Here is a 23,895-nt window from a genome sequence, read left to right on the forward strand (position 1 = left end):
GGGGAAGGGATCTGGGTAGAGGGAGTGGGTGGTGGGGAATAGATCTGCCAATCCCTCCTCAGGAGGTGGGTCTGTGTGCATGTGCACGTGGCAGTGTAAATCTGATGGGGTGTGTGTTTGTGACACCACTCAACACAGCAATTTGTATGCACATGTGAGTGCATAGGGGGGTGGGGTTAGGTCCTCTAGATGCAGCCTGGGAGTTGTATGTGTCTTAGAAACAGATTTCTTCAGTCATCTTTGTTTGCAGCTGAGGCCTGTGTGTGTAGGGGGCCATTGTACACATCTGTAGATGTCTCCAAGCCTGATCAGGTCTGTGTATTCATCAAGTGACATCAGGAATCTGTGCCCAAAGGTGGTGGCTTTCTTACCACCAGAGGTCACAGCCTGAGCTGCCATTACAGAGCCTTGTCGCCAGGCTGTGCCAGGCTACTGTTGAAGTGGAAGAATATGGATATAGAGAGATGATGAGCAGAGATAAGAAGGTGACAGAGGCAGCTGATGAGAGACAGACTGGCAGGGAGAGATAAGGTCAGCAGAGTGACAGAAGATGGTGGAGATAAGCCTTCTGTCATCTGACAGGGGATGGGCGGGGGCTGCCGCTGCCAAAGCTCTTGCTCTGCCTGTAGTCAGCTCTGGCATTCCAAGGGTTAAAGCACTGCACAAAGCTGGCTCTGGCAATCTTCTTTTCCCAACACCCTCCACCCCTCCCAGTTTCTCTTTTCTTTTTGTCCTTCTCTTAGAACAAAATAATTTGTGGCAAAGTTGCTCCTTCCTGCAGAGCAGTGGCAAATATGGGGTAAGGTGTAGGCCTGGCTCCACAGCCACAAAGTACGGAACCTGAGTGGACACTGGATCAGGCTATTGCCCAGGCCTCAGGCCCAGCCTCAATCCAGAGGCTTTCAGAAGGCAGCCAGTGATGGAGAGGGAGAGAGGTTAGAACCTGGGGATGGTAGAAAAATGCAGGGAACTTATGCCTTATGTTGAGGAAACTGAGGCTCAGAGAGCAGACAGATCAAGGCCACATGACTGAGAGGCAAGACTCATGCACCCTGAACCATCCTTCCTGAGTCTGGGGACATTAAAAACAACCCCCTCTCTCTACCTTGGACTGCAGCCCCTGAATGAGCTATGGTCATCTTGAAAAGGGTACCCTAGCCCTCTTGTGCCAGCAGGGGGCGCAGCTGCCTGGTTTCCTCAGGGTGGGGGAGAAATTCTTACACTTCAGCCTGTCCTGTCAAGGTCATTGCCAGGATCCAAGGTGGACCGTGTGAGTCTTCAACATTTCTCTCAGGGCCTGAGATACCCCTTGCAGCCTGGCATGATGCCTGGGCTGGGGCTTGTGGCCTGGTGAGAGTAGGTCTCCAGGTTTAAGGACCACATCCCAAGGCCTCAGACAGGTGACAGTCTTGGAAGCTTGAGGCTCTGCTAAAAGTCATTCATCTCTGAACCTTCAGTGTTGAATATATTAAAAGAGAATAGCAATCCTCACTTCATAGGCCTACCAAGCATGACTCAATGCCTGCCTTGAGGACCCTGTACTATTGTTGCCACCGCTATTGTTTAGGGTCACTACACTTCCATGAAGGAATCACAGTCCCCTCCCAAACCTCATTTTCTCCCTGCTACGTCTGCACATGCAGAGCTGTCTAAAGGCATCTGCTTCTATTCCTGAGTTGGCAACCTCACTCTCCTGGGGTCTGCCGACACCTAGCTCTAGTCCCTCTTCTCTGGTCCCTCCCTTAGCCATCCTGTCCTTGTCCCTAACGCCTCAGCCTCAGCCCCAGAGGCGATAACAGAGAAGCCCAGACATTTAGCGCCACTGATCGGGCACAGCTGTGGCCAGCTTCTTTCCATCTCTCCTCAAGCACCTTGTCAGTGCACAAAGGACACTCAGCAGAGGCATCTGACCAATTCCACATTCAAGAGCAGAGCTCTGGCGCCCAGGCCTGAATCCTCCACTTCTGTCCTGCAGCTGTGAGCCCTTGGAGCCCAGGGATGCCTCAGTCATACTTTCCTCCTTCCTCTTCCACTTCTGCCCAAGGACCTGCTATGGTGCCCTTCTGTTGGCACCTGGTGCCTCTCTGTCCATTGACCTATCATGGGCCTGCAGGCCTTGAGTCCTCAGCCCATGCTGTTCCTACTGCCACACATTTGTTCATGCTGTTCCTGTTTCCCTTGAACCTTTCCCTGACTATGTAAAACCTCTCTAGAGTCAGAACAGGGAAATGGATTGCAAGGGGTTTCCTGGGAGACAAGGGGGGAGTTTCAGAATGCCAGGGCCTTGTTAAACTGTCAGCCAAGTTTGAGGTGCAAAAGTCTTTGAACGGCAGGACCTTAGTGTCTCACTCTCTCCTCTACATTCTCCTGGACCAGTCCAGCTGTCCTAGCTGTCTGAAGGCATCCTCTTTTATTCCTCACCGTGGGTCCTGAGCTGAGCCCTGAGGCTCAGGGAGATCCAATCAACACAGCCCAGCAGATGGCCCCACCCCAGGAGATAGGTCATCTCTACACTGATGTGGTCCAGGGAAGTGCTTCCTGCAGGGAGCCCAGGAGAGCTCCCAGGGTAACTCCAGAGCCAGGGTCCTACTCAGGGCTGGTTCCCCTGGAGCTCCAGCCCCCAGCCCTGGTCCCTGGGGCCAGCTAGAAAGTACAGAAAGGCCAGGGCACAGCAGTGCAGGGCCTCAGCAACCATGCAGGACCACATGCCCACCACAGTACTTGGCCCAGGGAGTTAATCTGAAAAAGCCAATAGTTCCCATAGCAGCGCAGCCTGAGAGGTCCCCATCTGTGCTCTCACAGCCGGATGGAGACAGCAATGGGGCCTGAGTCTGTTGTTCCAAGCCAGCCAGTGACTAGGGAGTCTAGGGTGGAAGAACGGTGGTGGGAAAGGGCAGTAGAGAGAGCCAGGTGGGCATTTAGGGATGGGCAGCAGAAGGCCTGAGGAAAACAGAGTGCAAGGGTAGTAGAGGGACACTGGAGAGGTTGTCTGGAGCCCTCCGTTCCTAGGAGTCCCTGGTTCCCCTACCTTGAACCATATAACTGTGGTTATTACTCACCTGGGATGTCCTCTTCCCTTGAAGGTACAACAGCCTGCCAGTAATGGAGAAATGGCTCTCTATCTGTCCCTTCTTCCCATCACTAGCTTCCACTCAAGCCCTCCCTCAGCTCTTACCAACTCTTGCTAAGTGACATGTGCAGCAAGGTTCTTGGCCGAGGGGTCTGCAGACCCTGTGGGGGCTGCAGGTTTCTTAGGAGCCCCGAACCCTCTTCCTAGCATCCTGATTTCTTGGCAGCTCCATATAATTGAGGGGTGAGCCTGGAAGATGTTTGGAGGAACTGTGACCTTGAACAGGAAGTCTACAGACTTGCAGAGTAGAAGGATACTGCTTTGGCCCCATGGAGCCCAAAAGTCCTCACAGGGACAGGGGGGTCAAGTGACTGTCTGTCTGCAGATGCCAGGATCAAAGAGACAGACACCAGAGAAGACAAAAGACCTTAAGACCAGTGACATGCCAGACCCTAGCAGAGGGCATTTTCCAAGGAAGCCAGCAGCAGTGGGATATGCACCTGAACCATCAAGTAAGGGTAGAAGAGGAGAGGTGGGGAAAGGGTAACACAGACCAGAGAAGTCACGGGAGCAAACAACCCATTTATTGTGGATGCTGGCTCTGGCCACCCTGGGATGGATGCTTCACATACTTGACCTCACTAATCCCTGACAATTCTTGAAGAGGGTCCATTCTGATCATCACCATGTAGCAGGCAATACACTGAAGGATAGGTAAAGTCTCAGGGCAAGGCTGGAATCCAAATGGGATCTATCTGATCCAAGCCCTTGCCTTCTGCCCCACTCTGGAGTTCTGTCCCCTGCATTTATGAACCAGGATTTGGCTGGTGTAAAGGGGGCTTGGGATGGGTGCAAGCTGTTGCTGAAGGACAGGCAGGTGACAGGGGAGGGCTATTCTGCAGGGAAAGAGGTGGAGGCCTGGCAGAAGCATGCTGATCTACAAACCCACCATCCAGCCCTGGGGGTGAAAGCAGGAAAACACTTGAGGCTCTCTCTGCAGCGAAGGTGAACGGGCCCTAATCTCTGGAAAATTAAATCAGAAAGAAAATGGAATGAAAACGATTTGATGCAGGCTCAACCTTGCTTCTGTCTGTCTCCTCAAAGGCTCAGGCTCAGTCTGGGTCTCAGCCAGGTACTCCAGCATCCCAGCCCCCCTTCTGACCCCTGGCTGATGCACTGCTCTCCATAGACCCTCTCACCAATCTCTTGGTATCTGGTTCCTGGTCCCATGGGGAGCAGTCAGGTGGGCATCTGAACTGCCCAATCTTTCTGGCCAAAAGGTCCTTAAAAAGGAAGGCAGCGAGTAGACGAGATGGTGGGCTAGGCCTTCCTGGGTCCTGTGCACTGGGGAGATGACAGCCTGCAGTGGTCTGATCAGGATCATCTGCCAGATTAGCCTATGTCAGGAATCAGGGGAGTCTTCAGTAGGGCATTCATGCTCGTTGCAGAACCCTGAGCTGGGGAAAGAAGGAATTAGGGAGACAGGTAGTGACCAGTTTGGGATTGTAGCTAGACAGGTGAGAGCCAGCACTAGGCCCCAGCCTTACCTCCACCAGGCTGCTGACTCAGCCTCCTGTCTCCATTGAGGCTACTGACATCACAGCTATCACACTTGAAGATGGGAGGATGGACGGGGTAGCCAGATACTTGGTGCTTCTTTCCCATTCAGAGTACTCCAGACAGATCCACAGCAGCCTATTGCTATGGGCAACACTGGACTCTGGGTGGTGTATGACTGAGAGCTCCCAGGTCACCTCACCTCTTACTGGAGGACAAGGGCAAGAGGCCCCTGGAGCCTACAGCATGGTTGGTTCTGGGCAGGGATGTGCCATCAGCTATGGGCTTCATCAGCTGCTGCCATTCACCAGCTGCCCTATAAGGCTTTCACACTGCCACTATCTTGTGGATCGGCTCTGTTGTGAGTCAGGTATCTATGGGGTCCTGTCACGATCAGGTTTGCACACTGTGATGCTGGTTGTTACACTGTGAATAATCTTTCTTCACAATGAGTAGGGATGGCCTGGATGCAAACTCAGATAGAGGGGATTGCACACAGACAGGTCATAACCTACTCTTTACAAGCTGGCCCTGCACAGGTCACAGAGGAGGGCATACAGGTAGTGTGAGAATGGGAAAGGCTCCTGGCCTGGCTTCCTGGAACTGGTAAGAATGTAGCCCACCAATAACACTATTTCCCCCAGCCCACATCACTCCACATCCTTACATACCCAGCGGAACACTCCATATTCATGCCACGGGCTCTTGTTGGACTCCTCTCAAGTATGGGCCAGGGAAGAAGGGCTCAGTGACTCCCTGAGCCCTTGGCCTCAAGAGGCAGCTCCTTGGAGCTTTTGCTAGCAAGTTTCACCTTCACAAAACTCACAGGGACTTGAAGCCCGTCGTCGTTGTCACCCCCAGCAACGCCTCCCTGTTTTTAAAGTTAAAGTTTAGTTGACTGTCATCCATTACTGCAATTAGTACATTATGTCTAATTATGCAATTAGTGTAAAAAGTGCACTTGCTGCTGAGAATGGGAAATTACGCTGCCTCGTTATGCTGTAAAACCCATGTCATAAAGAGGCTCAGTCCCTTGTTTTTCAAAAGACACAAAACCTAACACAAAACAATAAACCAAATCCTCCCAGCCAAGCTTGGGCCAGAATGCGCCAACCTCCCATGGTGGCCCCAGGGAGACCCCTCTCCCCATGAGGACTGAAACCTGAGGACCCTGAAACCCCTCAAGGCAACTTGAGAAGAGAGAAAAGCACCAGGGCCATTCTCAGGTTATGGCCCTGTCTTTGCTCTTCAGAAACTGATGAGGATTTTCAAACTGCGGCAATTCTGATTACCCATCTACTCTAGGCCTGGTTTAGAGTGACAACTTTGGCAGAGCCCCGGATCGCACAGAGAACAGTCCTGGAAGGGGTATGATCTCCACCTATCTTGGAAATGAGAAATCTTTCCCTTGCAGTTCCTGATGGCTACAGTGAACAGAAAGGCATATTTTAATACAGGAAAATGAGGAATTTCTGTAGTGAGTACCAGGAGTAGGGAGTGTACAAGCCCAGCTATCAAGGATACTAAGAAGGGATTATTCACAGTCATCCAGCATGGTGACTCTAGGCTGCCATTATTAAATAATAGCATTCCAGGACCATGACCATTTCCCTAAATTCTGGCTCTCTTGGGGGCCAAAGAGATGCTCTAAGCTGGGGATGAGAACAGAATCTAATGAAGAAGGCATAACCTTTTTATAAAGATAACCACCAGTGGTACAGCCCATGTGAGGGAACAAGTTCTAGTGTCCCACCTACCTAGGTCAGCATAGGGAACCTCTCTGTGTTCTTCAAAACCAAATGCCACAGGGCCAAGGCTACCCATGACCCATCTCCAAAGTCACAAAGTAAAGCTCCAGCATGGGCCACTCTATGTCTACCTAAGAAGCCCTAAGTAGCTTTCCTGTGCTGTTACCTCCAAACTTTTACCGCTCTGATCCCAAATGATTTATCCTGGTCTGGACATGAGTGATAAGGTGCCATGGGGATATTTTCACAGTCAAGAATCTTCTCTAACCTCCTTGGCCAGGATGTGTGACCTACAGATGCCACTACTCAGCTCAAACAAGGTGTTCATAGAACCGAGAAGCTCTGTGTGAGCCCCAGAATCCCAGGACCACAGGGTAGGCAGCAGGCCCCTCAATTGGACCCACATATAATGGCATCACTAGTCAGCTTTGGGTGTGCTGAGAGGCTAGGGTGCTAACTGGAGTATGGAAGGAAGGAGCGTGGACCCATTAGCACAGCGCCTGTTGTCTGAACTCAAGACAAAAGCCTTGAACAGTGGCAGCTTGCAAGCAAGGAATGCAGCTCTGGGACAGACCACTCCTATGGGCACAGCCATGGAGACTCTCAGCACCCTTTGTCTTCTGGATTTGGCCTGTGTCAGCATCAGGGGTAGGTGACTGGAGCCAGACAAGAACCAAACTGCAGGCAAGATCCAGGGGCCCCTGCCGGCCCCTCCTCCCTGAGTGGGGAGCCACCGGCTGTCGAGGCAGCTGGGAGGGAAGCTGTGCCCAGCATACCAGCTGGCACAGGGGAGTGCGAGTAAACATACCCGCACTTTTCCAACTTGAAGAAGTCGCCGGGTGGCGGCCGGCTGGTTGTGGGCGCCCATGTTTGTGGGAAGCAGATTGTTTGTGTCAGCATCTGAGCCTCCTTGCCACCAACCTCAGTTCTGCTCACTTCTGTCACCTTCCCGCCCAGTAGGCTTGCATGACTTCCCCCAAGACTCCCACAGTGTTGACAGGACACTCTGTGTGGCAGCCAGGGCTCAGGACAGAACCTACAGCGCCCTCACCATCGAGTCCGCAGGTGCTGGGAGATCGGGAAGCTGGCTGGAGACCAGACAGGCCATGAATGGAAGTACCTGCGGTGTTGGACTTTTCAGACCTGTCACCAGTGCCAGGCCACCTCCATTTGCCTGCTACCTACACAAGTCTGGTGTGTCCTGTATCCCCAGCTCATCACCTCAAGTGGCTTGGCTCAGCATGGCTCTGGATGAGGACCCTGCCCCTAGAACAGGGCAAATAGCCCCCTTCTTCCATTGACAGCCAAAGAAGAGAGATCCTGGCCTGCCAACTGCCATGCTGTCTGGCTGCTCAATCCTTTCTTCTTCTAAGCTTCTTTTTGGAGGAAGGGTCTTGCTATGTAGTCCCAGCTGGCCTTGAAAACACAGTGATCCTCCTGCTTCAGCCTCTGAGTTTTGGGATTATAGTCATGCACCACTATGCCTGGCTCTAAGCCTCTATCTTGAGGTCTATAAGACAGGTTGGAGCAAGGTCTCCTCATACCTCTCAGGAGCAGGAATGCTGGGAAGCAAGGGAAGAGCTCTGTAAGCCATGGTGACAGAAGCTGCAGTGGGCCCCTGAGGGGCACTAATCATGACTCCTCATCATTTCACAGTTCCAACTTGTTATGGAGGAAAAAAAAAAAAACTTGTTATGGAGGGCTCATCCAAGATAACCACCCCTTGTAGTGCAAAGCTGGCAGAAATTTGCCCCTTTAAATTGGCATGGTTCTGAAACAAAAGACAAGATTGGCTTCTTTTCCCTGTGTATGTGACCTCTATCCACCATGTACAGCACAGCAGTGGTGGCTCAAGGTAGTAACTCTCTTCAGAGCTGGAGACAAGTCCCCCATGAACTTCAAAGTGGCCAGAAACTAACCTTGCCCCAAGGTCTCCCTAGGGAGCCCTCCTGGGGGTGGGGATGCACCTAACTGCTCCTTATTCAGTCTTCTCCATGGCCAGTGACACAAAAGTACCCAGGAGATATGCAGCATCTTACAGATGAGGAAACTAGTGCAGCACAAGGGTCAGAATCTGTCCAAAGGGTAATCTCCTCACTCTCCTGCAAGAGTACCCAAGAAGTCTGAAAGGCCATGGGTTTGAATTCTAGCTTTGCCCTCTACCAGCTGGATGGCTCTGCATGAGTCTCCTCCTCAGACACACATTCTTGAGCTACATTGGCCAGGTTGCCTGGAATGTTCCTCAAAAGTGGAGGTTGGGCCAGAGAGACAGCTCAGTAGAATAAGCATCTGCCTGGCAAGTGCAAGGTCCTGAGTTCAATCCTCAGTACAAAAAAAAAAAAAAAAGTGAAGGTCCAATGTGAGGTGCTACTGGCTACCTGTGAGTCCCTGAGCATCTTTCCAGTCCCATCCCATCCTGCAGGGACCACCTTTCTGGCTTTACAGGCTGAATTTACCTTTTACTGCTGAGACTTGCTGCTGAAGATGTCAACAAATAACAACAGAACAACAGCCCTGATCACAAAAGGGGCTTCCTGCTCTTGTGAAAACATGAGATTCTTGACATGACAGGCATGGAGCAGAAGATTAGAGAGGGGCAGGATGTAAGCCTGGGAGATGACTGTAGCCTCCCATGGTATCGAGGACTATTTTCTCCTCCTCCTCCTCCTCCTCCTCCTCCTCCTCCTCCTCCTCCTCCTCCTCCTCCTCCTCCTCCTCCTCCTCTCCCTCTCCTTCTTCTTGAACTCAGGACCTTGTGCTTGCCAGGCAAGCACTTATGTGGCTGAGCTATCTCCCTGGACTTCTTTCTTTCCTTTATTTTTTGCATACAGGGTCTTACTACATAGTTCAGACTTATAGTGATTCTCCTGTCTCAGCCTCCCCGGCTCTTGGATTGCAGGTGTGTGCTATCATGTTAAGTTTTGGGGCCAGCATGGCACGCAGCATCAGGGATCAAACTCAGGACCTTGAGCTTGCCAGCCCTAAGGACCCCTCCTGAAGAAAGGTCATTTCAGGGTCGTTCTTGCTCCATACCCTCCATGCCTGCAGTGCCAGGTACACAGGCCTGATCACACACATCCACCTCCCTACATACACACCAGCACCCAGATGACCACTCGCAGATCTCACTCATATCTCACATTTACGCTCATAGAAAAAGTACCACTGTTCAGTCACTGGGTACTTGGCAGCCCCAGGGGTGGGTGAGGCTCTGTGGGCCTCCATTCATTCCTTAAAAAGTAGTCTGAAGCTATGTGAAATGCTTTCAGCCCTGGGACTTTGCTGGCCCCAGAGGACTGGGGCTAACTGAAGGTCACAGTCTTAACTCCTCCTGTTGAACATACCACTAGAGAGAGACATTTCTAACAATGCAGGGGCTCTGCTGGGGCAAGCACATGACCTAGCCAGTAGTGGCCTCTGAACCAGGGCTCCAGCAGAGACTAGGCTCACTGCTGTGAGTGTTTGATTCAGTGTGATCAGAAGGCCTGGTGGCAGGCAGCAATATGGCAGTGGATTCTGTAGCGAGGCTAGAGCTGCCCACAGCGAGGGGGTGAGGCGCAGCTGAGGATACCCACGGCTGGCCCTCTTGCTCAGCTCTTCTGTCAGCACCTCCCAGCCCCACCTTACTCCCTCTTTGAGTTTTTCTTTTTTCCTACTTCCAGTTTATAGGCTTTTCTTGAATTTTATGTGTGCTTGTAAGTAACTTTAAATCCTTCATAGAACAAGTTGAAAACATAAATAAATAAGGAGGACCAAGACACTGGGGTTTTGCACATACCAAAGATATGTTGAGGAAGGTCCAGGGAGATGGCTTAGTAGAATAAGGGCTTGCCTGGCAAGTGCAAGGGCCTGGGTCCCCGGTTCCACCAAAAAAAAAAAAATGCTGAGGATGTGCACCTACTAGGGATGTGCACACATTGAGGACACACACACACACACACACACACACTGGGAACACACAATCAGAAGACACCCACTCTCTCTTGCATCACTCACAGCCTCTCCTGGGCCCTCCCAGAAAAGCCCTGAACTTGGATCTGGAAAAAGCAAGATGCTTACACCCACAGCTTCGCGGAGTTGGGCTGGTGAGCTTGGCCCCTGTTCCTGACGGATACTCCTGTGAAGCTAAGCCACTTGCTCTGTATTATGGGCTTCCCTTCTTTCACTATGGGCAGAGGGACAGTCCCTGGCACCTAAGGCTCCTGGTTCTTTCTCCCTGAACACAAGAACATGAGTGGCCATAGGTCAGCACTTACCTTCCTGCATGTGTTCAGCGTTTGCCATGCAAACAAACTGTGCAAACATGGCTGCAGCTGCCATACCAGCAAACACTGGCAGGGCCCTAAGTCTGAACAGCCAGGAACTTCTAAATAAGTATGCTATGCTCAGGGGAGACAGATGCTGTGCCCATTCCTCCCCTTCTTGTGGATGCTACCTCCTCACTATCCAGCTCTGGGTGCTGCTGAATAGGGTGATGCTTACTATAGGAATATCTACCTGTAGTGTCGTCCACCCAGCTGTTCACTGACAAAATCCCCAGAAGCCCCAGTTGCTATCCCTGCTTCACAAGATGATGCAACTGAGGCACAGAGAGTAACTGGCAGAGCTATGATTCTGTGACTATGTGGACTAACCATGCACATGGACACAGACCTGGCTCAGCATCACTCCTGCCCCCTTCAGGGTCTCTAGCACCTGCATTCCTGTGATCCTCCTCTGCCCCGCCCTGCTGCAGACTCCCTCCTTTAGGAAGTCACTCTGACTGCCCCCAGCCATATCTCTTGAGAGCTAGAAAGTTGGGAGGGGGAGCGTTCAGCTGAGCGCCATGTTTGCAAATGCCATCCTGGCTTTTAGTGTCCATGGAGAGCTGTCTGGGATCCAGCTTTCCAGATAACAAGCCTCTCACTCACTTGCCTAGGGTAGTTTGCTGAGATCTATCTAGGTGCCAACTGAGTCCTTGCTCTGCCAGTGGCTCCACCCATGGGTCTCACTAGACCCTGGGAGCTGATTTTCCCAACTTGATAGTCCAGAGGGATTATGGGGAGGAGAGACAAAGACAGACCTGAGCTGCTCTGGAATGGGGTCCAGAATGGAGAAATACAGTTTGGGAGGGTCTTCTGAAAACCTGTGGGCTGTGTGGAAGTCCAGGACTCGGTGGTTAGGGGTCTGGGTTGCCCCACATGTTTTAGCCACTGCTGCTGTCACTTGTCCACGGCTTGGATGCCTCTTGGGTCTTAGTGGTAAGATTCAGGTGTCCTAGGTTCCCACTTCTTCTCCAGCAACCTCCAGCACGAGGCAGGGGGCGGGGCGGGCTGAGCCTCTAGCTCTGTCAAGGACTCCCTGAGCAAGGAGGCGGTAAGGGCAATGATGCCAGGAGGACAAGAGCAGAACAAATTGCCCCAATTATGTAAGGCGGACCTATTTCCTCCTCAGCACAGAAAGAACTGGGCAGCTGTGTTCTTTACCCCATCTCATGGTCCTGCTGGGAGACCCTTCAAAGGAGGCTCAGTCAGAAGTTCCCCAAGAAGGATCTGCAGGCCCAGGTTTCCCAGGGGTGCTAGGGAGGTCCCTGGGGCTAAGACCCAGTTGGCCACTCTCTTGGGGCCAGTCGGCAGGACCTGGACAAGAGACCTGGGCTCTTCATGGCTAATCAGGGCTCCTTGAGTGTCTTGGCCCCTCCCCAGTATAGTCTAGGCAGTCCTTCCATAGTCCCAACTGCCAGCTAGGCCTGTGTGGACCTTCTTGGGAAGCCTGGCCTGCTAGGAAGGCTAGTAAGGCTGTCGATACAGTGCATGCTTTGTGGAGCTGCCAAGGCTCAGTGAAGACTGGATACCTGGTTCTTTAAGTTTATACTGCTACATGGTTTAGGACTGCTAAACTACAAATTTATCTCTGGCCACGAATCCTAGTGATGCAAGAGTCGATGTGTGTCCCTGAGTGTGCAGGTATGTGGTGGGCACGCACATGTGGGTAGTACATGGTGGCAAGTGTATACACAATCATTTTCCAGCACGCATACAGGAAGGGTGATGGTGTTCCAATGGAGAATGTATGCCAAACACATATCTCAGTGAGTGCATGTCCCTGGGCACATGAATATCCCACTGAACACATGTCCAGGTACACATGTGTCCCGGTGTCCACTTCTGGTCCACATGAACATGTGGAGGGGAGGCTTGTGGTGAACGGGTTGGGGTATCTCCTTCCCTGAGCACAGTCCTTTGTCTCCTGTGTGCCTCTGCTCAAGTCCAGTTACACAGTCTGGCTCGGTGAGCAACTAGGTGTGAATGCACAGGCCCGGTATCCTCAGCAGACCCAGTCCTTGTGCCTCTCTCCCACCACCTCAGAGGGACCACCGCCCTGCACTGGTCACATGTCCAGACCCAGACAATAAGCGCTAAGGATGCCATGATGCAACACCAAGCCCCAGTACACAAATTCCCCCGTGTGTGTGTGTGTGTGTGTGTGTGTGTGTGACATCACACAAAGCATCACTCTGCCCACCTTTGTCCCCTCAGATAAGAGCAACCAGAAACAGCAATAAGAATGTTGGACCTCCCTTCTGAGAGAAGTAAGAGAAAACTACCTTGCTCTGAACACCAGAAATAAGACCCAGTTTCTTCATGAAAAGGCCTTTCCTAGCCCATTGCTGAGAGCCCAAGTCACTTAACTCCAAACATAGAGGCACTGAAGCTGAGAGTGTACTCTTAAAGCACTGGCTACCTCACCAAGGAACTCAGTGTTAGGGTAAAATGGTGTCCCACCTCCCCCAATCCAAACCTGGAGCTCAGATCACACAGTGAGCCCAGATGATGCTACCTGAGGCGGGCAGGAAGAGGGCACCAGGAATTGGGCCCATATGCTGCTCGTGTCCACTAATGGGCTGACAAATTAGGAGGTTTCCCCTCTAAGAGGTGATGAATGAGCAGCTGCCCAGGAGAGCTGGGGGCTGGGCTAGCTCCCCCACAGTACTTCTTAGTCTCAGCACTGCTTTACCTTTCTGGGGTGTCTAGCCCAGTGGCCTAGGGGTGGAGGTGGGGTCTAGGGAGTGACTGTGGGCTATGGGGGGTAGAGATGGCATAAAAGGGCAGGCCTACCTCCAGAGGAGATCAATTATCCAAGAGCAAATCTAGCCACGAAGGCCCAATCCCTGGCTGCCATCTGCTGTCTGAAAGGGTACACTTCAGGAAAGGGTCAACACCTGGCCCTCCTTGGGTCCTTCTTGGACTATCTCTATTGCACATGGTGGTCTTAAGGTCCTGCAGAGAGAGGCAGCAAGCATGGGAGGCTGTGCCCTGAGTAATGCCCACCCCACCCTCTACAGGACCACTGGGCCTTGCACGGATGAGGGTGGGGAGAGACTTTACACTGTATCACAGAACCATCCACAGACTGCAACTGCAGAACTGCAGCATCCCAAGTGCACATGGGTAGGTGCTGGAGGGGACATGCAATTGGAGGTACAACCCCTGGGCCAAGAGGGGTCCTGAGAGCCTGACTCAAGAAAACAATAGCCAGTCACAGAAAGGGATCAAGCAGAAGGTGACCCTCTTTGGAGGGGAGATGGGCTAAATGGTGACTTCTGAGCTGAGATCCCAATATCCTCCATCTGTCCTCTAAATCATTACAGAGTTCTCTATGCACACCTGAAATGGGGCAGAACTTACACATTTGGTTTCCTGGTTCCTTCTGAGAACCTCTGGCCAAGCAAGGTGTTCTGGGACTCAGGAACTCTGCTGGCTCCTGCCTGGTTCTCGGTGGCAACCGTCTCCAGCCCCTGCCTGCCTGCCCCTCTCCTGCCCCGCCCTGCCGGGTGTAAACAGAAACCGCCCCCTCGCTCCCAGGGGCTGCTAATTCCTCGCTAGAACTGCTCGGACGTGAAATTGGAGTGAGACAATGTGTGTTTAAGGAAATGAATCTCGAATCTTAAGAGGCTCGGGAGAGCCCGCCCTGCAGCCCCATCACCCCACCCGCCCACCCAGATCCAGGAAAGCCGCACTTGGCATCCGAAAAGAGAAAGGCGGAGGTGACATTCACTGCCAAATTAACAGCCACCACAGCCAAATATTGTACTTGCCTCCAATCTTCTTTTATTTTTCGAAAGAAAAGGCTTTTACAAAGTAAAAGAGGCTGTTGGAACACTAAGGCTGATGATGGTTTTTAACAGGCATGCTGCCATGCGCATGCCCCACTCTGAGCCTTCCCTTTTTCTCTTGTGCCATGGTCTCCTTGCCCACGGCCACACCCACAAGGTGCTGGCCTCCACATTTGTACCCCTCCATGTTAGCCCTACAAGCTGACACCAAGAGTATTCTTGGTCTCTGACCCTATGGTGGTTCTGGACATGGAGATGCCTGTCAGAAATCTCCTCACTGTAGAGACCCCCTTACAAATGAGGAATCATTTGTGGTGTTCCTAGAGGCTGCGTGGTCCCTAGGACCCCTGCCACGGGCAGCCACCTCACACCCCATTGTCATTTTTATTCCCGACCAGGAGCTGCTTCTAAGGGCTGTCGCCTGACTGCCTAATTGCACCTACCCTTTTTGGTCACATTGTTAACAAACACCATTGGTCATCCTGGAGTCCAGTCTGCTAAACCCAGACTGCCTACATCTGCTTGTCCCTCTAGGCAACTCTATTTCCATCCCTGACCCCTTGACCAAACACTCAGACAACACTGATGTTGTCCCTGTCACTCATTTCTTCAGACTTGGGCTGGCCCAGGCCTTGGTTTACTTGTATAGTGACTGGACCTTAGCCTTGCCCCCCCAGGGGTGCAGCCCTGAGTTTACACTGTGCCTCAGAGCAGGTATTCACCATCATGAACAGAGATGGAATCACTGTGACTGGGTGCCATATTTCAAGTGGTTGAGGTGTTTGGGGAAGTATAATTATAAGGAATATGGAATGGGATGGCTGTTGCTGGGGGCTATCGATGCTTTGAAGAGACAATAAAAGACAGTGTGATTAATCACGAAATTAAGGTGAAATGTGAAAGTCAGAAGCCCCCTTGGCAGGACACAGTGTCATTTCCTGCAGCCAGAGGGAGAAAAGCGGAGGGTCAGGCACAGGACTTAATTAGAAGAGCTAAAGATCCTGAAGGGCTTATGGTCTCTATCCTAGCAGGGTGGCTATACAAGACCAAGACCTTAACAGGGCAGGAGTGGGCCCTGAGTCACAGACAGGGACATCTGTGTCATTGCAATTGAGAACCTTGAAACCCCAACCCCTCTAAGCTTTCTAAATTTGTAGAAGGGGTCTGAAGGGGTCCTCGAGGACCCTGGTTGGGATCTAAGACACCCCCTTGCTGGAACTTGATGCAGAGGCCTCCCTAGTGCAAGTCTGAGGGTTGAAGTCTGTTTCCCAGGAACACCACCCAACAGAGGCTCTGTTCTCTCACCATGAGCTGTTTCCACACCAGTGAGGTCCCAGTGCCAGCCTTTCCTCCTCCCCACTGCCAGGGCTTTGTCCACGCTTCACCAGAAATGCTCACCTCTTTGACCCCAGCTTCCTCCAGGGCAATTCCCTAAATGCCTGGTGATCTGATTTGTCCCACTGAGTTTCCATAGCTTCTCCATCTGCAGCGCACACATACACAGTCTACAGTGCGCCTCTTGTTTTGGTCTCTGTGCATCTGCATGTCTTTTGAGTCAGCAGAGCCATTGGACACCCAAGGGCCATATGCTGGGACCAGTGTCAAATCCTGCAAGAGGCTCAAGGAGGCCTGCCACGGGGGCTGCTGGACCTCCAGACCTTCCCAGTCCTCAAATTCAGGCTCATCTTCTTCAAGGAGATATGAGGTGTGTGTGTGTGTGTGTGTGTGTGTGTGTGTGTGTGTTTTGGGATAGGGTCTCACTAAGTTACTAAAATGAACAGGCTGGCTCAAACTTTTGATGTTCCCATCTCAGCCTCTTATAGTGATGAGATTACACCTATCAAAGGTGACATAATTATTGTCAGGCCACTTTAGAAACAAAGAAATGAAAACTCTGGAGGGGAACTCACTTACCAAGTCCCCAGTGCTGCAAAGGGGCTGATTAGGATTTTTTTTTTTTTTTTTAGAGAAGGTCTTGTATGTAGCTCAGGTTTGCCTCAAATTCATAGCAATCCTCCTGCCTCAGTCTCCAAGTGCTGGGAGTGTGTGCCACCACTCCTGGCTGATTGTGATTTAAACCTTATCTGTCTCAATCTTTTTGACTGCCAACCCCATGATTTCTGTACTTCCTGAAGAAGCAAGAGAGAAAGACAGGTGACTGACTCTGGGAGTGTGCAGGAGACAGCTTACCTTTGCCTGGAGAATTGGAAATAGACTCTAGAGACAAACTGTAGTGGGGTGTGGACAGGTAGAAGTATATGGCAAGGTGTTGTTGAAAGAGGGCAAGGCCTAGGAGGGAGGTGACAGGGGAGTGAAGAGCCCTGGTTTGGGGTGATGAGTCAGGAAAGGGAGGTGTGATCTGTGTGAAGGTCATAGTGGACACAGACCAGGCTTGGGTCTTGCATCTGCCCCCACCCCCAGGTTCCGGTGCCTGCTCTGAATGGCCAATGAGGCCATCTGATTGGCTCATCAAGGGCAAATAATAGCTTTTGCTGAATTCAGCTGCAGCCAATCAGAGGCAATCAAGTACACAAGAGGCCTGATGGGCCACACAGGCGCACCCAGACACTAGAGCTGGCCCCTCTGCCAGGCTCCGGAAGCTTCCTCCACCCTCTTGTGTCTGAACACTAAGGTGGGGGGAACTGAGTCCAGGATGCCTCCTGAAAAGAAAGGAAGGAACTCATCTGGGCTCCATAGCATTTACTTGGCACCTGCTGTGTACCCAGAACCCTAGAAAAGTTGGTTGCTAGGTATGACTCAGACAAAGGACACACGCACCCTCCCAAGCTGAGCATGAAGCAGCCTGGCTCAGCCCCTGCAACTGACTCCCAGCATTCATTCCTGGGCTCTCAGTACTCTCGATACGGAGTCCTTGCCTCTTCCCTGAGGAGAACAGAGCCTCCAATCAGGCCCTGGGAAAGCAATTTTTCAATCTCCAACTGCAAACACTAATACCGCAGAAGCTAATTTTACAGATTTCCACTTCGAGGCCTCGCCTTTGTCCCAGAATCCCTCAGCCTGGGAGATTAGCAGTTTAGAGACTGGAAAAAATAAGGTATTTTAAAATTCAGCATAAAACTCTCTCTTAGACTCAGTGAGCTAAAAAAAATTTTTTTTTTTTTTTTTTTTTTTTTTTTTTTTTTGATTGGAAAAGAAACTGTTAGGGAGGAGGCAGATCTGGCCCCTGCTCCACCAGTGGCTAGAGGAGGGGCACTGACCCAGCCCTTGGCCAGCACCAAACCTCCACCCTCCAGAGGCAGAGAAGGGCAAGAGTCAGGTCACTGACCTGTGTGCTCAGCCCCCACTGGAAGCTCTCATCCATCTCTGCTCAGGCTCTGGATGTGTGTATTCACGAACCGGGATTTCTCTGATGCCAGCCCCAAAGTCTTCCCTAATACAGAGAAAGTCTTTGGTCCCAGGTCACTGGCCTGCTGCCCACTTTCCCAGCGAGGCTGATTCTACACCTAAGCAGACCCTCTCTGGGCCTCAGTTTTTCCATCAAATCAAACATTCCAAGTCCCTGGCTACATACCCACCTGGCGCTCACACAGCCGAGCACCACACACCCTCTGCACACACACACACACACACACACACACACACACACACACACACGGAGCCACAACTGGGACCCTCGCCCAAGAGCACAGATGTGCTTGGGGGGTGGTACTCATTCTGCAAGCACCTCTCTACTGCATCTCTCACAGATGAACAACATAATCACTCCACTCTCCGGGGGCCACAAGCTCAGAAACGTCCTAATGAAAAATAAATGTATTTACAGGGAGACGTCAAAGCCACCAGGACGAGTCAAAGTAATATGCCTGCGACCGGCACGCAGACTTTTATTTCTTCCCCCTCCACGCTCCAGAGCTGCTCCTGCGGCGTGGAGAGATAAATATTTTAAATAGCGACACTTTGGCGATGCACGGTTATGCAAGACAAGGAATAATTAGAAAATAAATTACTTTTTTTAAAGTCAGCATCACAAACATCAGGCGCATCAGATTACTGCTTTCCACAGGCCAGAGCCGCACGGTTCGGGAGGCCAGCGCAACAAGGACCTCGGGGAACAACCACACAACAGCCTGTCCCAAAGCCCCCAGATGGTGACGTCCCCTCCTGTCGCCTCCCGCCCGCTCTGGGAGGCTCTCAGAATTGAGCTGAAGACCACACTTGGCAGCTTCCAGAAAATCTCAGCGATGGAAAGGCTTCCTCCGGCGTCTCACCAGCAGCAGCACAGACTAAAAATAGTTTAATCTCCTTGAAAGCAAAAGGAGCAATCAGCAATGCAGAGACTTGGGCCCGCATGGCCCCACTCCTTTACACTCAGCTCCTCTCAGCCAGGCCTGGCCCCTGTGCCAAGCACTGTCAACTTGTGGTAGACCCCTGGGAAGTACCCCACAGCCCTCAGGAGGGTGTCTTCCAATACCCTCCAGGACTTGCGAGGTATGTCTCCTTCAAACCTTATGACACTCTAGGAGAGAGGTAAGATAGGGAGCGTTAGCCCTGCTACATGGATGAAGAAAACTGAGGCAGACAGAAGTAGTCCAAGGCTAGAAGAATGATCAAGGACTGTGTGCACATGGAAAGACTCAACCTTTGGAAACAAGAGGCTGATAGTTTTTAATTAGCATCTAATTGAAGTCTCCATGGTTGGCTCCCCCAAAAATAAAAGGTGCCAGGTCAAAAAGGGCAAGGGCTGTTAGGGTGGGGGAGGAAAAAGGTTCATTTTCAAGGGCTCAGTCAGCTCCCTTCACAGCTGAGGGTGCCTGTCACACAGATGTGTCCTGCCCTCAGTCAAAATGACATTATAACTTCTATATTGTCACCTAGGGGTCCGGATCCTACATTCTGGGCCCAGCTTGCTGTGTGGTTGAGGGTCTGTCCAGTCTCTCTGGTCTCAATCTCTCTCTATATTGGTTAAAGTGACCTGAGGGACAGCTCTCCGCTGGCATTCCTTGCTGGGATCCCAGCTGTCACCCTAGCCTGAGACCCCTGCCCTCTGCCCCTCCTCACTCATTCTTACCTCCTGGCCTGTCTATCTGCCCTTTCTCTGTGTCCAACTGTCCCTGACTAAAAGCCTGGAGCACAGTGGTAGGTCTCGCCTCACCACCTGGTTTTATAGGGGGAAATTCAGAAATAGGGAGTCAAAGGTCAGCTACCTAAAATCACCTTGCACAGATCAGAGGAGACACAGCTGACCAAGACCCCACCATTCCAGCCATGTCACACTTTCTATGATACTCTTTATGGCTTCTCCAAGAACATTACTGTCTCTTCGGGGTTTTAAAGTACCTTGTACCTCTCACTCATACTTCACAGAATGAAGGCAGGACATAAAATAATACAGAGAGCTGTGACGGGTGGCCCATTTTCCCAGTGTCTTGAAATGCCATCAGGGAAGCGGCACTGAGATTTCTTCCATCTCTTACTATATATTTTTCTTTCTAGCCCATAGCTGCCTACAAAAAGTCACTCTATAACCTCGACTCTGAGCTTTTCAGAAACAGCCTGTGGCCTCAACTGTCATGCCCAGTTCTGTTTATAGGGTGAAGAACGTCTCCCCTTAGCTCCTAGAACTCTCCACCGTGGCTCCCAGTCTTTCCTGGGCTCCTAGTGCTGCAGTCCACTGTGGCCTCAGGTTCTTTAGCCCTTACCCCTGGAGCCTCCTGTTCTTTTGTCACTACCTCCACACAAACAGGGTTCACTATTACCCTGCTGAGGCTTCAGGAACTGTCCCAAATGGATGGGCCTTGGCCATCTGCCAGGTTCAGGGCGATGCTCTGCTCTGACCATAGGAACCCTGTAACCCTACCTGCTGGATTATGAGCATAGAGGTGCTAAGCAGGGGAGCCAGCCAGGGAATAGTTGGCATGCTGTCAACCAAGGCAGAACTTGCTTTATCAGCACAGCTCTTCCTCATTGCTGACTGCAAAAGCCAGGCCTGCCAAGGGTTCCAGCTGTGCAGGTGGGGGACCTGAGACTTGGGATAAGAGATGCCTGAACACTGGAGAAAACCAGGGTGCTCAAGTGTCCCTGTGAAGCTGGTTGTGTCCCCTGCCTCTCCAAGCCCCCTCTTTTGTTCCTCGAGGCCGCCTGCTGCTAATTCCAAACTAAACCCTGGGCTCAACTTGCTCCCAGGCACATGACAACAGCTCTTCAATTGTTTCTCAGAAGCCCTAGGTAGATAAGGGCCACTGAGGTTGTGTAGAGGGTCACGGTAGTGTGAGGGAGGAGGCCAGCCCAAGCTCGCTGTCCGCCTCAGCCAGAAAACCTCGTGTCTATCCATCCACTGGCCAGGGCCCTGCACCAATGTCATTTAAACAGATTTTAAGGACTCAGCTGCTGCAAGTGCAGTGAACACACTGGTGCAGAGTGGGAAACTTCCACTCTTTCTCAAACTCCCTGAAGCAGCAGGAAAGGGATAAACACAATAGCAAAAATTCAGGGGGATAATGAAAATAAGAAGGAGGCCAGAAAGAACACTTTGGAAGCTGAAAAAAGATGAATCCTGGTGATAGACTCAATAGGTTCTGGAAGGCTCAGTTCTGCTAGCAGAAGGTCAAGGCTGGGGAACCCCAAGACTAAGTCTTAAGGTCCCAAATGGGAAACTAGAAGAACCTTTTCTAGAGAACCTGAAGCCTAGGAAGGCAGCTTGGCCTTTAGCATATACAGTGAGTCTTACCACGTACAAGAGCCTCACCATGCCCAGTCTGCATCCCACATTCTGCAGGCCTGTTTGCACTGGAGGATCAAGGGGTTGTGTTAATACCACACTTTTGTTCCTGTCACATGAACTTCTCTGTTTGCTTAAAGATCCACAGAGCAAATGGAGTTCCAAACACTGATGGGACAGGCACCTGGGAACTAGAGATCACAATAAGCAAACAGAACTTGACAGAGACTGTGCTACCAGGGAAAAGAACATGGAAAATATGCTATGAAGTATGCATATTAGTTGAACTAACAAGTACATCTTTAGATACTGAGAACTGGCTTCTTGGAGAAGGAAGTCATCAACAAGGAAGAGGAAGACCTACATGAGTCCTGGAGTGCAGAATCAGAGCTGGAGGCATCAGTATGGACTCATGGTTTAAAGACACACATAGAGGGACAGCTATGGATGTGATTGTGGCTACTATGCATATGGGAGTTAGTATGCACATGTGTATCTCCTACTCCTCGTCATGAGAGAGCCTAGATGTGGTAAAGCCCAGTAGCAACAAACCCACTCAGCAGCCTGGGCTTGGCTTCTACATATTCTGTAACAAATGGAAACCAGAACTCCCTGGAGAAGTGGCTGATTGCAAGGATGAGACCGGAAAAATATGAGGTAACTTTGAAGCATCTGGTTGTAACAGAAAGCAAAGGGAAGGCCAGAAAAGGAGGCAGATATGGCAAAAGGGCACAGGAGCCCGCCCGAAAGAGTTCCCGATGGCCAGAGCTGGGATGATAGGAGTAAGAAAACTAATACCGATACTATAGAAGTATACTCACAGACAACAGTGGCCATTCATGAGTCCATAACTGCTATAAATAATTAGAAAAATGAGTAAGTGGAGAAAAAAGGAAACCATTCTTCCTCAGAGAAGAATTATAGCTAATAGATACAGGAGGAATAAGAGAAATAAGAAAGCTCCATTCAAATACTGTAATAATAACTGTTGCAGACAAGCACCACTAGCATATGCTCACATGGATGAGCAAAAATCTGAGGAGTCTCAAAGTTTCTTGGCCAAGAAATTTATTTATTACAAATAGAAAAACAGCAACCTTGCAATGGTGGAAGGAGGCAGATACCACCTTAACCAAGTGATAAGGTAAACATTCATAACCACACACCCTGATCTCAGGGAGGCCCAAATGTGACACACTGAGCACAGGTGACGTTCAAGGTGTTCTTCCTAAAAATGCAGAGCCTCAACCATTCACAGGAAAACATCAGGAAAACCAAAATGGGGGTTATGTAACACAATAACTGGCCAGTGCTTTCTGAAGAGAGTGAAGGTCATTAAAGACAAGGAAAGACACGGACACTGTCACAGAGTAGAGAAGACAAAAGAACGCAACCAAGAGTATCTTGGATTTGATCACAGAATAGAAAAAGAATATGAGTATAAAAACTAGTAAAATCCAAATAATGTTCTCTCTCTGGTTAGGACTATTGTATCAAGGTCAGATTCTTAGTTTGATATTTGTACTATGGCTTTGCAAGACAATAACTTTAGAAGAAACTGGGTAAAGAGTTAGGGAATTTTTGCAATTTGGTCGTGAGTCTAAAATTATTTCCAAAAAAGTGTTGTTGTTTTTCTCTTTTTGAGACAAGGTCTCATTATGCAGTTCAGGCTGGCCTTCAGCTCACTTTATAACCGAGGATGGTCTCAAACTCACAGTAATCCTGCTGCCTCAGCCTCCTGAGTGCTGGGATTATAGTCATGCACCACCATTCCTGGCTAAAAAAGTTTTTTGTTTTGGAAGGGTCTACAAGGTGTTCAGGGTCTCATTACTAGACTGGACTCGTAGTGATTCTCCTGTTTATAGCCTTCCCACATGCTAGGATTACAGGCGCCACCACACCCAGTCTCAATTGCCATCTCAGCGCACTGCAGGGGTGGGACTGGCATGGCAGGACCGGGGATCAAACCCCTGGCCCCTGTGCCTACTTGCAGGCACTTTTATCTGCTGAGCTATTTGGCTGGCCCTAAAAAATGTTTTCTAAAAAATTATAACGCTATTCTCAGAGGGCTAACAAACATCATGGAAACAGTAAAACAATACAAGATTTTTTTTTTTAAGGTGTTAAAAAAGAGATCCTAGAAGTTGAAAATATGTCTGTAAAATGTAAAGCTCAGTAGAAAGATTGGGAGACAAAAATCAAGAAATCTCCTGACAAAAACCCCCACAGAAATAGAAGAAAGAAGAGATGGGGAAGGTCTAAGTTAAAGGCTCTTGAAAGAAGATAGAGAAAAGACAGAAGTAAAGGGATCATTCAACAACACTTCCCAGAATCAGAAGAATGTCTAGTCTGAAAGTGTCCCCTGAGCGCTAAGTAATGAAAATAGGCACCACTGTGGAATTTGAATGCTAGGTAGAGGGAGGAAAATTTACAAATTTCTGACATTAAATAACCAAAATGAAATGAAGGCAGATCATGTATAATGGATGAGAAATCTGACCACCATGGGACCTGTCCACAGCTCAGGAAGCTGGAAGGAAGGAATGCGGCTGCCTTACAGAATTGGAGGAGAATACCTTCCAGCTGGGACTGCCAATCCATCTCAAATTTCTGTAAAGTGTCAGGGAGCTGAAGGCTTTCTGAGACATATAAGTCTCAGAAGTTTGGCTCCCATGTCTCTTTCCTGAGAAGCCAACTACTAGTATTCTCTGCCAAATACAGAAACTGAGGAGGAGGAGGAGGAGGA

At 50.5% G+C, this 23,895-nt stretch overlaps 1 protein-coding gene across 2 annotated transcripts in view; it reads right to left on the minus strand.

The window, feature by feature from the left end:
• Cacna2d2 (calcium voltage-gated channel auxiliary subunit alpha2delta 2) overlaps nt 1-23,895 on the minus strand; it is a 103,030-nt gene that overhangs the window by 66,157 nt on the left and 12,978 nt on the right. The window lies entirely within an intron of this gene.

This window comes from Octodon degus, unplaced genomic scaffold, assembly GCF_000260255.1.
Source record: "Octodon degus isolate 3935 unplaced genomic scaffold, OctDeg1.0 scaffold00008, whole genome shotgun sequence".
NCBI lineage: Eukaryota > Metazoa > Chordata > Mammalia > Rodentia > Octodontidae > Octodon > Octodon degus.